The sequence below is a fragment of the Aedes albopictus genome, chromosome 1 (assembly GCF_035046485.1).
Source record: "Aedes albopictus strain Foshan chromosome 1, AalbF5, whole genome shotgun sequence".
NCBI lineage: Eukaryota > Metazoa > Arthropoda > Insecta > Diptera > Culicidae > Aedes > Aedes albopictus.
Genome location: NC_085136.1, coordinates 278,570,440 through 278,581,395, shown reverse-complemented (window position 1 = coordinate 278,581,395; position 10,956 = coordinate 278,570,440).

Here is a 10,956-nt window from a genome sequence, read left to right as displayed (position 1 = left end):
TCAACATAAACAAGGATACCTATATTTCTCGTAAATCTGATGATCTACGGCGATGCGGTTGGGGTGATACACAAATTATGTCACGCTAAAATCGACCTTTTTCAACCCCCCCTCCCCCTTGTCACACTTTTTGTATGGGAGATCAATATTTTTTGTAATGATGTAATGTAATGATGAATACACTACTCACCCCATGAATACGGTATATGAAATCATTTCAAATGTATTTGAACACAGACCAAAAAGTTCAACATAAACAAGGATACCTATATTTCTCGTAAATCTGATGATCTACGGCGATGCGGTTGGGGTGATACACAAATTATGTCACGCTAAAATCGACCTTTTTCAACCCCCCCTCCCCCTTGTCACACTTTTTGTATGGGAGATCAATATTTTTTGTAAGGGTCGTCACGTTCTGCAAAACCCCCCGTCCCCCCTAAGAGCGTGACGTAATTTGTGTACGACCTCTTTGCAGCAAAACTGATTCTATCACATTCAATTCAAAGCAGCTATGCTGTAAATAACACTTTCAGATATAATTAAAACTGAGATATTCTGCATAAAGCCTATTTTTTTTTCCCTGTTGGGGAAATTAAGCCACTGCGTCCAATAGGCTGAACTTTTGTGGCATGTCCCGTTTTGATATTTGCATCTAGCCAGCTAATTACCATGTGTCAAGTAATCAGCTACTGCCACGACGCGTCGTCTCCCAGTCAGGTGCAATGGAATTAATAAACTCCAAGACCTTCCCAGGTTTTGCAGACCAGATCTCACTGGGTTGCAAGCAACCACTATTTAGAAATCTTTGCCTGCGCGTGTATAAAGCACCACAACTGCAAAGCAGATGTTCCGAGGTTTCACGTTCCGTATTACAGAAACGACAGATATCACTCTGAATATGGGCAATATTTTTCAAGTGATACCTGCTCGGGCAGTGTCCAGTTACTAGGCCAGTGTATGTACATAGAGCTCTCTTGTTGAGCTCTAAGAGCTTTTTGGTTTTATAAGCATTTGGTGTTATAGATCGTTTTGACTGATTGCAATTTTTGACATCCATCCAATTGGATATCACCCTCTGCTCAGCCCAGCGTTTTAGATCCATTTTAATTGTACAGTTTGATATACCACAGAATGGTTCTGGACCAGCAAACTGTAAATTGGAACCACTTTTAGCAAGCTCGTCTGCCATTTCATTTCCTTCAATGCCACAGTGACCTGGAACCCAGTATAAGTTTACTGAATTCCCTTGGCACAGCCTGCGCAGTGAAAGAATGCATTCCCAGAGAAGCTTTGAAGTACATTTGTAAGCGCACAATGCTTTTAGTGCAGCTTGACTATCTGAGAAAATACAAATATTTGCGTATCTGTATTTTCTCTCAAGGCAGATATTTGTGCATTTCAAAATAGCAAGAATCTCTGCTTGAAACACCGTAGGATAGTGTCCCATCGCCACTGAAATTTGTATTCCAGGGCCGTAGATTCCCGCTCCCGTTTTTATTCCAACTTTTGAGCCATCTGTGAAGAATTTGATTGACCCTTGACGAACAGTGGGACCTCCGACTTCCCAATCTGCACGAGTTGTTTCGTGCAACTTGTAAGGAACATCATGGTTCTCCACAGGTTTCATCCAGTCTTTAATCATTTTCATTACTGGCCTATTTTGGAAGTATTGTGAAATGCTCAGGTGACCTACAAGATCACCTGGCATAAACCTTTCAACTCGTTCAAGTCTCAGCAATTCCTTTTCTGCTTCTAATTGCACGTACTCGTGCAAAGGTAGCAGATTGAGAATCGCATCTAAAGCTTTTGATGGAGTGCTTCGCATCGCTCCTGTAACAGCAACGGACGCAAGACGTTGAATTTTCGCAAGCTTTGATTGTGTGGTAGCCTCTCTTGTTTTTGGCCACCAGACAAACGAAGCATACGTCACTTTTGGGCGGATTATGGCAGTATAAATCCACATTATCATTTTTGGTTTCAAGCCCCACTTCCTGCCAATAGTTTTGGAGCATAACCAGAACGCACTTGTTGCCTTACCGATCACGGACTCAATTTGAGCATTCCAGTTCAGTTTAGCATCCAGTATCAAACCTAAGTATTTGACTCGATCACTAGGATGAATTTGTATCCCTCCAAGCCGAAAAGCTTTTATGTTGATCTTCCTTCTCCTAGTGAAAGGGACAATTACGACTTTTGACGGGTTGATGCTAAGGCCCTCCTTAATACACCATGAATGTGTATAGTTTAGGGCCCTTTGCATTCTCTCCGAAACAGTTTCGTCATACTTTCCTCTCACTATTATGACTATATCGTCTGCAAAGCCCACAACTTCGAAACCTTTTTCCATATTAGGCATAAAGCCTAATTTGCCTTGCAAATATTTATTCTCCAAAACATACTGCCGTGTGTAGCATAGTTGTCTCATGTTCTATTGGAAACCTTAATAACATGGGACAATAGCGTGGTTCAAAAAATCGTTTTTGCTCCACACCGCTTGTTCGATTCGTAACCAGATTCTATGCCTTCTCCTAAAATTTGAGCTCATTTGGTTGAAAATTGAGACTGCACAAGCCCTTCAAAGTTTGTATGGGAATTACTATGGGAAAACGATATTTTTCCTTCAATCAACCGTAGCATTTCCCCAAGTGCCCTAGACGATTAGTTGACCCTTGATACTCCTAGGCTATCTTATCAGCTACAACTTTGCCGAAGACCGCATTCAAATCGCACGCCTCATTAATTAGTTATCGATATGTGTCCAACTGGACGTACTTTAGCAATGATCCTCCAGCTTCCCAGCAGGCAACATTGCTGCATATGGCGCCAAAGATAGCACACTGAAATCATGGCTACTATGTTTCACTGCAAAATGCAGTGATGCCCACCGATTAGTTTAACCATCATGAGCAGTGAAGAAAATTGTCAGACAAAAGAGGCACAAAACAAGCAACAAGAAGGCGCGACGATTACTCCTTATCCCTACTGGTAACAGATAACGACATGATCTCGAAAATTGTTGTTGCAGACAAAACGGAAGCTGAATTTGTTGCGTACTTTTCAACTCGTGAATAATCAATTATTACTAACCCAAAGTCGAAACTTTTTGATGATAGATCTTCAGCAGAGTTGCAGTGTTGTCCGACTCGAAGTTACTGTTCAAAAATCGCACTGCAAAGCTTAAAAATCTCTAAACTCGTGGTGTACGATGTTTATCCTATTATTTTCAAGTTGGGACAAACTTATGTCGCATTGGGTGGATTGTCGCAACAAATACAGGTTGCGACATTGTCATTATTGTTGCGCGATGGTTGAATTTTGATTCACTGATCATGAGTAAAGGTTTAGATTCTGGTTAAAAATCGGTAACTAATTAATGAGGCATGCGATTTGAATGCGGTTTTCGGCAAAGTTGTAGCTGAGAGACTAACCTAGAAATACCAAGGGTCAACTAACGTTCTACGACACTCGGGAAAATACTACGGTCGATTGAATGAAAAACATCGCTTACCCATAGTAATTCCCATACAAACTTTGAAGGGCTTGTGCAGTCTCAATTTTCAACCAAACGAGCTCAAATTTTGGGAGAAGGCATAGAATCTGGTTACGAATCGAATAAGCGGTGTGGAGCAAAAACGATTTTTTGAACCACGCTAATGGGACAACTATGCTGCGCACGGCATAGTTGTGATAGATTTATGCCATTTCGTGATTCTTTTTGGAAGGTTACTAGCCGGACGCTGAACAGTACGTAAACCTCTAGAAACTAGGCCTTGGCACAGGACCGAGTACATAAACTCTCTGTAGCTGTTCACCAGCCATGCAGATTATGGACAGATTATAGACATTATAGATCCGGGGCGATCTTAGGTGATTCCATATGGTTTCATTGACATTTCAAAGACTTTCATGGCGTTTCAGAAGGTTTCAAAGGACTTCAAGGAGCCTTTAGAGGTGGGTTAGAATGCCTCAGGGGGTTTGAGCAGGTGTTTTAGAGTAGTTCGCGAAGTTTTAGGTAAGTTTCAGAGCGTTGCAAGGGGTTTCAAGAGGTTTTGGGAAAGTTTTATGTGATTTCAAGGAGCTTCAAGGACGTTTAGGGAGGTCTTAGGGACGGTTCCAACGAAATATCAGGGAGTTTCAGTACAGCAAAAAAAAGTGTTAGCTAAACCATGGTAAAATGTGTGGAATTCACTAAAACATGATTAAAGTTACAATTGCAATGAATTTGACTAAAATCGTAGTTGTCTTAACAGCAACACATTGTTTTTTTTCGCATCTTACAACACAGTATGTAAAAAAGAAAATCGCGTTATGTACTGTTCCTTTGAATTCCACTAAGAATTTGCATCTTTTGACAGATACGTATTTCGACCTCAACTGTAAGGTCGTCTTCAGTATCTTGTACTTGACTCGACTCATGTACAAAACACTGAAGACGACCTTACAGTTGAGGTCGAAATACGTATCTGTCAAAGGATGCCAATTTTTAGTGGAATTCAAAGGAACAGTACTTAACGCGATTTTCTTTTTTACTTACAGATATTCCCCTAACAAGCCCAGGTTAACCATCAACACAGTATGGTTAAAAATACAATGCCAATCTGTTGAGTAAAGATTATTTCTGATAATGTCAACTGCACTGCTAGTTAAACACAGACAGAGTTTTAGAGTAATCAAACTAATTGTGTTGTCGGTTGAGAATCATAGGTACGGTTAATAATTTAACAATGTTATCAAAAGTTTCAACAACAAAATTTATTTCATAGTTGTTTCAGTGGGTTTAAATGGGCTCCAGGGCCAAGGAGCACCACAATTGCTGTAAAACGCTCATGAACCACTTGGTCTGAAACCAACTGAAACGCTAACATCATGAAACAGGTGCTCTGAACCCACTTGAAACGCTCTAAAATGCTCCTGAAAACTGAAATGCCCTGAAATCCCTCAAAACACTTCCCTTTCTTCGCAATTATGCGTGAAACCAAATAGAAACTTTATAAGCTGCTCTAGTAATTAATCCAGAAAACTCCAGAAACGCTCTTGAAAACCAATGAAACGTAAACCCTTGAAACTCACTGGAACCTTCTTCTTCTACATGTAAAAGTACGTACCAACTGGAACAAAGCCTGTCTTTCAGCTTGTTCTATGAGCATTCCACAGTTATGAACTAACTGAGAGCTTCCTCTGTCAATAACCATTTTGCATGTGTATATCGTTTTGCAGGCACCAAAATACTTTTTGCCCAAGGAAGTCAAGAAAAACCCCTTTTACAAAAAGTTCCTGAATCCACCGAAAATCCAACCCGTTAATTTCAACATGGTTATGCTGAATACCCACGCTTTTGCCCCCTAAACTGTTCCTGAATCTCCCTGAAAATTTCTGAAATGCGTCCGAAATCCTTCCAAATGTATCTGAAAACCCCTCAACGTTACTAAAACCATTTGAAACGTCACTAAAACCATTTGAAACACCTCCAAACGCTAAGGCCTTTGAAACCATAAAAATTGCCCCTGAAGCTCCCTGAAACCCTGAATAATTCCGGAATCAAATCAACCACTCTAAAACGTCACTTCAGTTGCTATCCATCTTTCGCTCATACCAGACGTGCGTTGTAGTTTTCTCTACCAGATTTTATTGTGTCGCAGCATGCCGAGTATATCGAGAAATAACTGTGTCGTACTTGACATTTCTATTCTTCCACGGCGGCCAAGCGTTCCGGACATTAGGAAGTTCCTCGATGAGGAGCTCAAGATGGACTGGACCTCAGTGAAGAGCTTGCAGCTGCACAATGTTAAAAACGTTGTGTATCTTTCGATGCACAGCGAAAAGGCGCCTCTGACATCGCATTGAAGTTCCATCTCAAACATTGTATGGAGTGTGATGGAAAAAGGATCGATATTCCGCTGCCGGTCTATGTCGATAGCACCGCAGTGGATGTTTGTATTAATGATCTTCCGGAGGAAATCGACAACTTGGCCATAACTAACCATATGAGCCAATATGGTAACATATTTAGTATTCGAAATGAGGTCTGGAAGAATTATTTTCCAGGCCTCAATAATGGAGTTCGTGTAGTGCGAATGCAAATAACCAAACCAATACCATCGTACATAGCTATCGCTGACGAAATCACGTCAGTTACTCACTTCCAACAAGTTCGCACATGTAAAAACTGCGGAGATAAACTGCATCCAAAACTTCGGTGTTCAGAAGCCGCAGCAAAAAACAACATCCAATCGCGCCCCATTAGCACACCACAGCCGCCAGTAACAAAAGCTTCTAAACAGCAGCAGAAATCAAACCACGATGAACAATGGCCATCTCTGTTGAAGTCGGACGCCGCCAGTGTCAAAGCAACAGCACCCAAACCAAGCAAATCTGAAACAAAGCGGCAACGATCGATTGACTCGGATACAGCGAATAGCAGCCAGATAACAAAGAAGCCCGCATCATCAGCCTCCATCGCAAGTGATAGCAGCGTTATTGTAGCCCCTGATGTTTCACCGGTACGCACTCGCAATAGACGGTCTTCGTACTCTTGGATCGAGGATGTCGAATTGAGGAAGCAGTACATGGAAGAAGACGATAGAAGGATAAACGAATTGTATGCACAAGGTTACCGTTGTAATTAAATCATGTAATCACTTTTATGCAAATTGGCTCCGTTATGCTTTTGAGCGCATGAGCCTGTCAAATAAATGAAAAAAAAAAGTCACTAAAACCCCATTGAAATGATCTGAACTCCTCAAAACCCTCCCCTCTTCCCTCTCCTGAAACCCCGTTAAAACTTCTACTTCCACTCCATAAAATCCTCCTAAAAACCATACAAACGTAACTTAAACACCTTAAAACGCTTCTGGATCCACCTTAAACTCTCTCAAAACCTCTCAAGCGCTCCCTAAATCTCTCTAAACGCTTTTGAACTTCCTGAAATACACTTAAATTCCCCAAAAAACGCTCTTGAAATCTCCGAAACGTCACTAAACCATTCGAAACGCCCTGAGAACCTATAAAAAATCCTGAAACCCTATAAAACGCTCCTAAAACCCCTAAAATGCTCTTGAAATCCCCTGTGACATTTCTGAAACTTCCCTAAAACACCCTTAACCCTTATGTGGCCGACAGGGTACCCGGGTACCCAGCGCCCATTTAAAAAGCACGGTGTAGAAAAAGCAAAAAAAATTGTCGGACACATAATGGTTAACCCTAATTTTATAGAATGTTGGTCTCAATATGACCCATACAGGTTCGCTGAATGTGCACTACGCCATCGTGGTGCGCCTTCTTAGGACAGTGCTTCCCAAACTGTGTGCCACGGCGCCCTGGTGCGCCGCAGGCTCTTGGGCCAAAACAAAAAGAAAAAAAAAATATATAATCTATTGCATTGGAAATGCCTTTTCTGGTTTGATGGAACGTGGAAGTGTTGCTTCACGTAATTTTTTTCAAAACAATCCCAGCCTTCCATTATTCTATGGAATTACTGGTATCCTCTTTCGATTTTCTCCGTTTGTGGATTTTGTTAGATACGGTGTTTGGTAAAGTTAGGCTTGAATTATTGTTAAGATTCTAAAACAGATTATTGGATTTCAAATACTTCAGTTGAGTTTCCGATTCGACCAACAGCTTGCCATTACAAGTAAATATTTCAAAAATCTTATTCAAGTCCTTTCCAGAATAATTTCCGCCAATCTCCCGATCTTTATGTTGTCTCCTGCATTTCGGGACGACCGTTTTACTAACGTCTTTATCACAGAAAACTTTTTGCAAATTGTCAATTTCGTGCAAGTAGGTCACATCTCAAAATTGATTACTTTTGAGATCTTGATGAAAAATGATGGAAAACTTTGTAACTTTTGATCTCATTAAGACCCGTTCCGATTTTTTTTTAAGAAACGCGAGACTCAGACTTTTTTTTATAAATTATGTGCATTAAAGGCACTCCTTGAAGTTAATCAACTTTTTCAATAGTCATTCATACTTAGTCATCCAAAACTCATGTGAAATATAAAATGTTTGGGATGTTTGGGATAGGCAAATTTTTTTGTCTCAAAAAAGTTCGACATGCTGTAACTTTTCATAGAGTGCATCAAAAATTCTCAAATTTTGACTGTTTGTCAACCTATTATATGTGCATCATTGATGTAAATTAGAGCTCTATTGGTTAATCTTTCGCGAAGCCAGAACTATTCTCGTAAAACACTTTTTTTATATAACTCATTTTTGAACTGTCATATCACGAACACCAGTGAACCGAATTAAATTAAATTTTCAACGTTTATCAACAATATATTAATGCTTGAAAAGTCTTCAAAACATAGGTACTTTTCGAACATTGAAAAAAGTTCTGATGCATTGATACTTTTTGGATCTTTCTCGAAAAAAATGTATTTTTTTACAACAATGTCATTAAATTTTGGTTTTGATATCCAAAGATTTTATACTTCTGTTCTCAAGATGTCTTTTTCTTTTTCTTCTTTATGGCTCGACGTCCCCAACTTATAGTGTTCTTTGAGCACTTCCACAGTTATTAATTAAAGGGCTTTCTTTGCCTGCCATTGCATGAATTTGTATATTGTGAGGCAAGTTCAATGATACACTATGCCCAGGGAGTCGAGAAAATTTTCCCGACCGGAACGGCAATCGAACCCGCCGTCTCTGGATTGGCAATCCATTGCCTTAACCACTAGGCTAACTGGAGACCCTCAAGATATCTTCTATTGCTGGGGAACTCTTCGGCGGTGTAGGATAGATACTGTAGCAGTCAATCAGGTTAGCACAGACAAATCTAGTTAGCATAGGTTAGAATGACAGAAGTTGTATCATTACCCTACAAGATACGAAATACAGCAGACGTGTATCAACTACCTGAGTCTGACTTCAATTTCAGAAGTGGGATACCCGAAAAAAAAGTTCTTTGTCATCATGGATATTCGGAGCAATGAGTCAACAGTATTCAGCGAAATTAATCAAAATTTTAACGGACCAATTGGAAAGAAAACCAGCGATGGAGGATCAAGTCAAATATTTTTCTCTGGCGTTACAATGCATCCTGAGTTCGTTAGGGCGATGATTCCGTAGTTCGATCCTGAAGTTATCGAAGCAAGACGATGGATAAGGAAAGTTGAGAGATTTGGTGAAGTTAGTGGATGCTCGAAAGGTTTACTTTGGCAGTTTGCAGTTATGCGGCTAGGAGTCACAGCAAAACTTTGGTACGAGAGTGTGGACGAAACCGTTGCGAACTGGGAAAACTTTAAGCTTAAATTGGACGAGTCGTTTCCAGCTAGAATTGATGAAGCCGACGTTCATGCAGAATTGATGAAGAGAACGAAACTTCGTGATGAAACGTACGAGAACTTCGCATATGAAATAATTTCTAAAGCAAGAAGAGTATCATTCAGTGAGGCGGCGATTATCAAGTACATTATTCGAGGAATTCCGCACCTGCATATACGTTCCATGTTGAGTGGTATGTTGTTCCAGTCTACAGATGAGTTAGTTTCGGCTTTGCGGAGAATGGAGAGACACGAAGAATTCAAATCGAAAATAGCAGACACGTCGTGTTACTTCGAAGACAGCAGTTTCAGAAGGTTCAATAGCAGCAATCTAACCGGATGTGGAAAACGCGGACATGAAGCAAAATCTTGTAACCAAACATCAAGACAAGACCATTTTGAAACATCCATTGGCAAACATCAACATCAATTGAACGAGTGTTTTGATGGACAACTACGCAACAATATACTGACGGTTGGACGAGAAGTTGATCTGAATCAAAAAAGTTCATATTCTTCAAGAAAAACACAGAAAAATCATGGTAGGGTTAGCATAGAACAGGTATATTTTGATATGTTTATTAGGTTAGAAAATCATTTAGTTAAATCCCAAGCTCTTTTTGACACAGGTAGTTCTATATGTTTAATCAAAAATAGTATTGTTTCAGGTAAAGTTCAGTTCGAAAAATCTTTTCAAAACTCATACGTAGGTTTAAATGATTCAAAACTCGATATTTTAGGAATTTTTAACACAGAAATTGTAATTAATAATTATATATACACTTTACAGTTCAAGATTGTGCCAGATTCCACGATGCGCCCGATGTGTATTTTGGGATCGGATTTCGTTAAGGGCAACAACCTGCTAGTTGAATACGACGGTCGATTTATACAGTTTGCAATCAAAGGCCAATTGATTACAGAAGAATCTTCGAGTTTGGTAGCAGCAGCGGATGTTCTACTGTTTGATGATATCAATAGTATTGAGGTAAGCACCGACACATTTTTGAAGACTGATGTAGACATTTTGGATATTGGTGACAGTGGTACTGCATTGAAAGATATAAATAGAGTCAAATCTCTTTTCGTTGAAATGTATGACAATAAAAACTTGAGACCAAACCAGCCTGATATTCAGTATACAATGAGTATAGAATTGACAGACAATAAGCCTTTTAGTTTCTCTCCTCGCCGATTATCGCACAGCCAGAAAACAGAAGTTGAATCACAGATAGATAAATTACTTAAAGAAGGTGTAATTGAAGAAAGTAATTCCCCTTATGCTAGTCGAATAGTTTTAGTAAAGAAAAAAGACAAATCATGGAGAATGTGTGTTGACTACAGGGAACTTAATAAAATTACAGTTAAGGACAGGTATCCGTTACCAGTAATCGAAGAGCAGTTAGACAGTTTGAAGAACAAAAAATATTTTTCAACTTTAGATCTAAGAAATGGCTATCATCATTTGAATATCGATAAAAAATCTCAAAAATTCACGGCGTTTGTTACACATTTAGGGCAATTTGAATATAAACGAGTTCCTTTCGGATTATGTAATGCGCCTTCTGCGTTTATGCGTTTTATAAATAAAATTTTTCAGCCTCTTCTTAAGAAAGGAAAAATAAAAGTCTACATGGATGATATATTAATTGCTACGGAAACAATTGAAGAGCATTTGGAAATATTA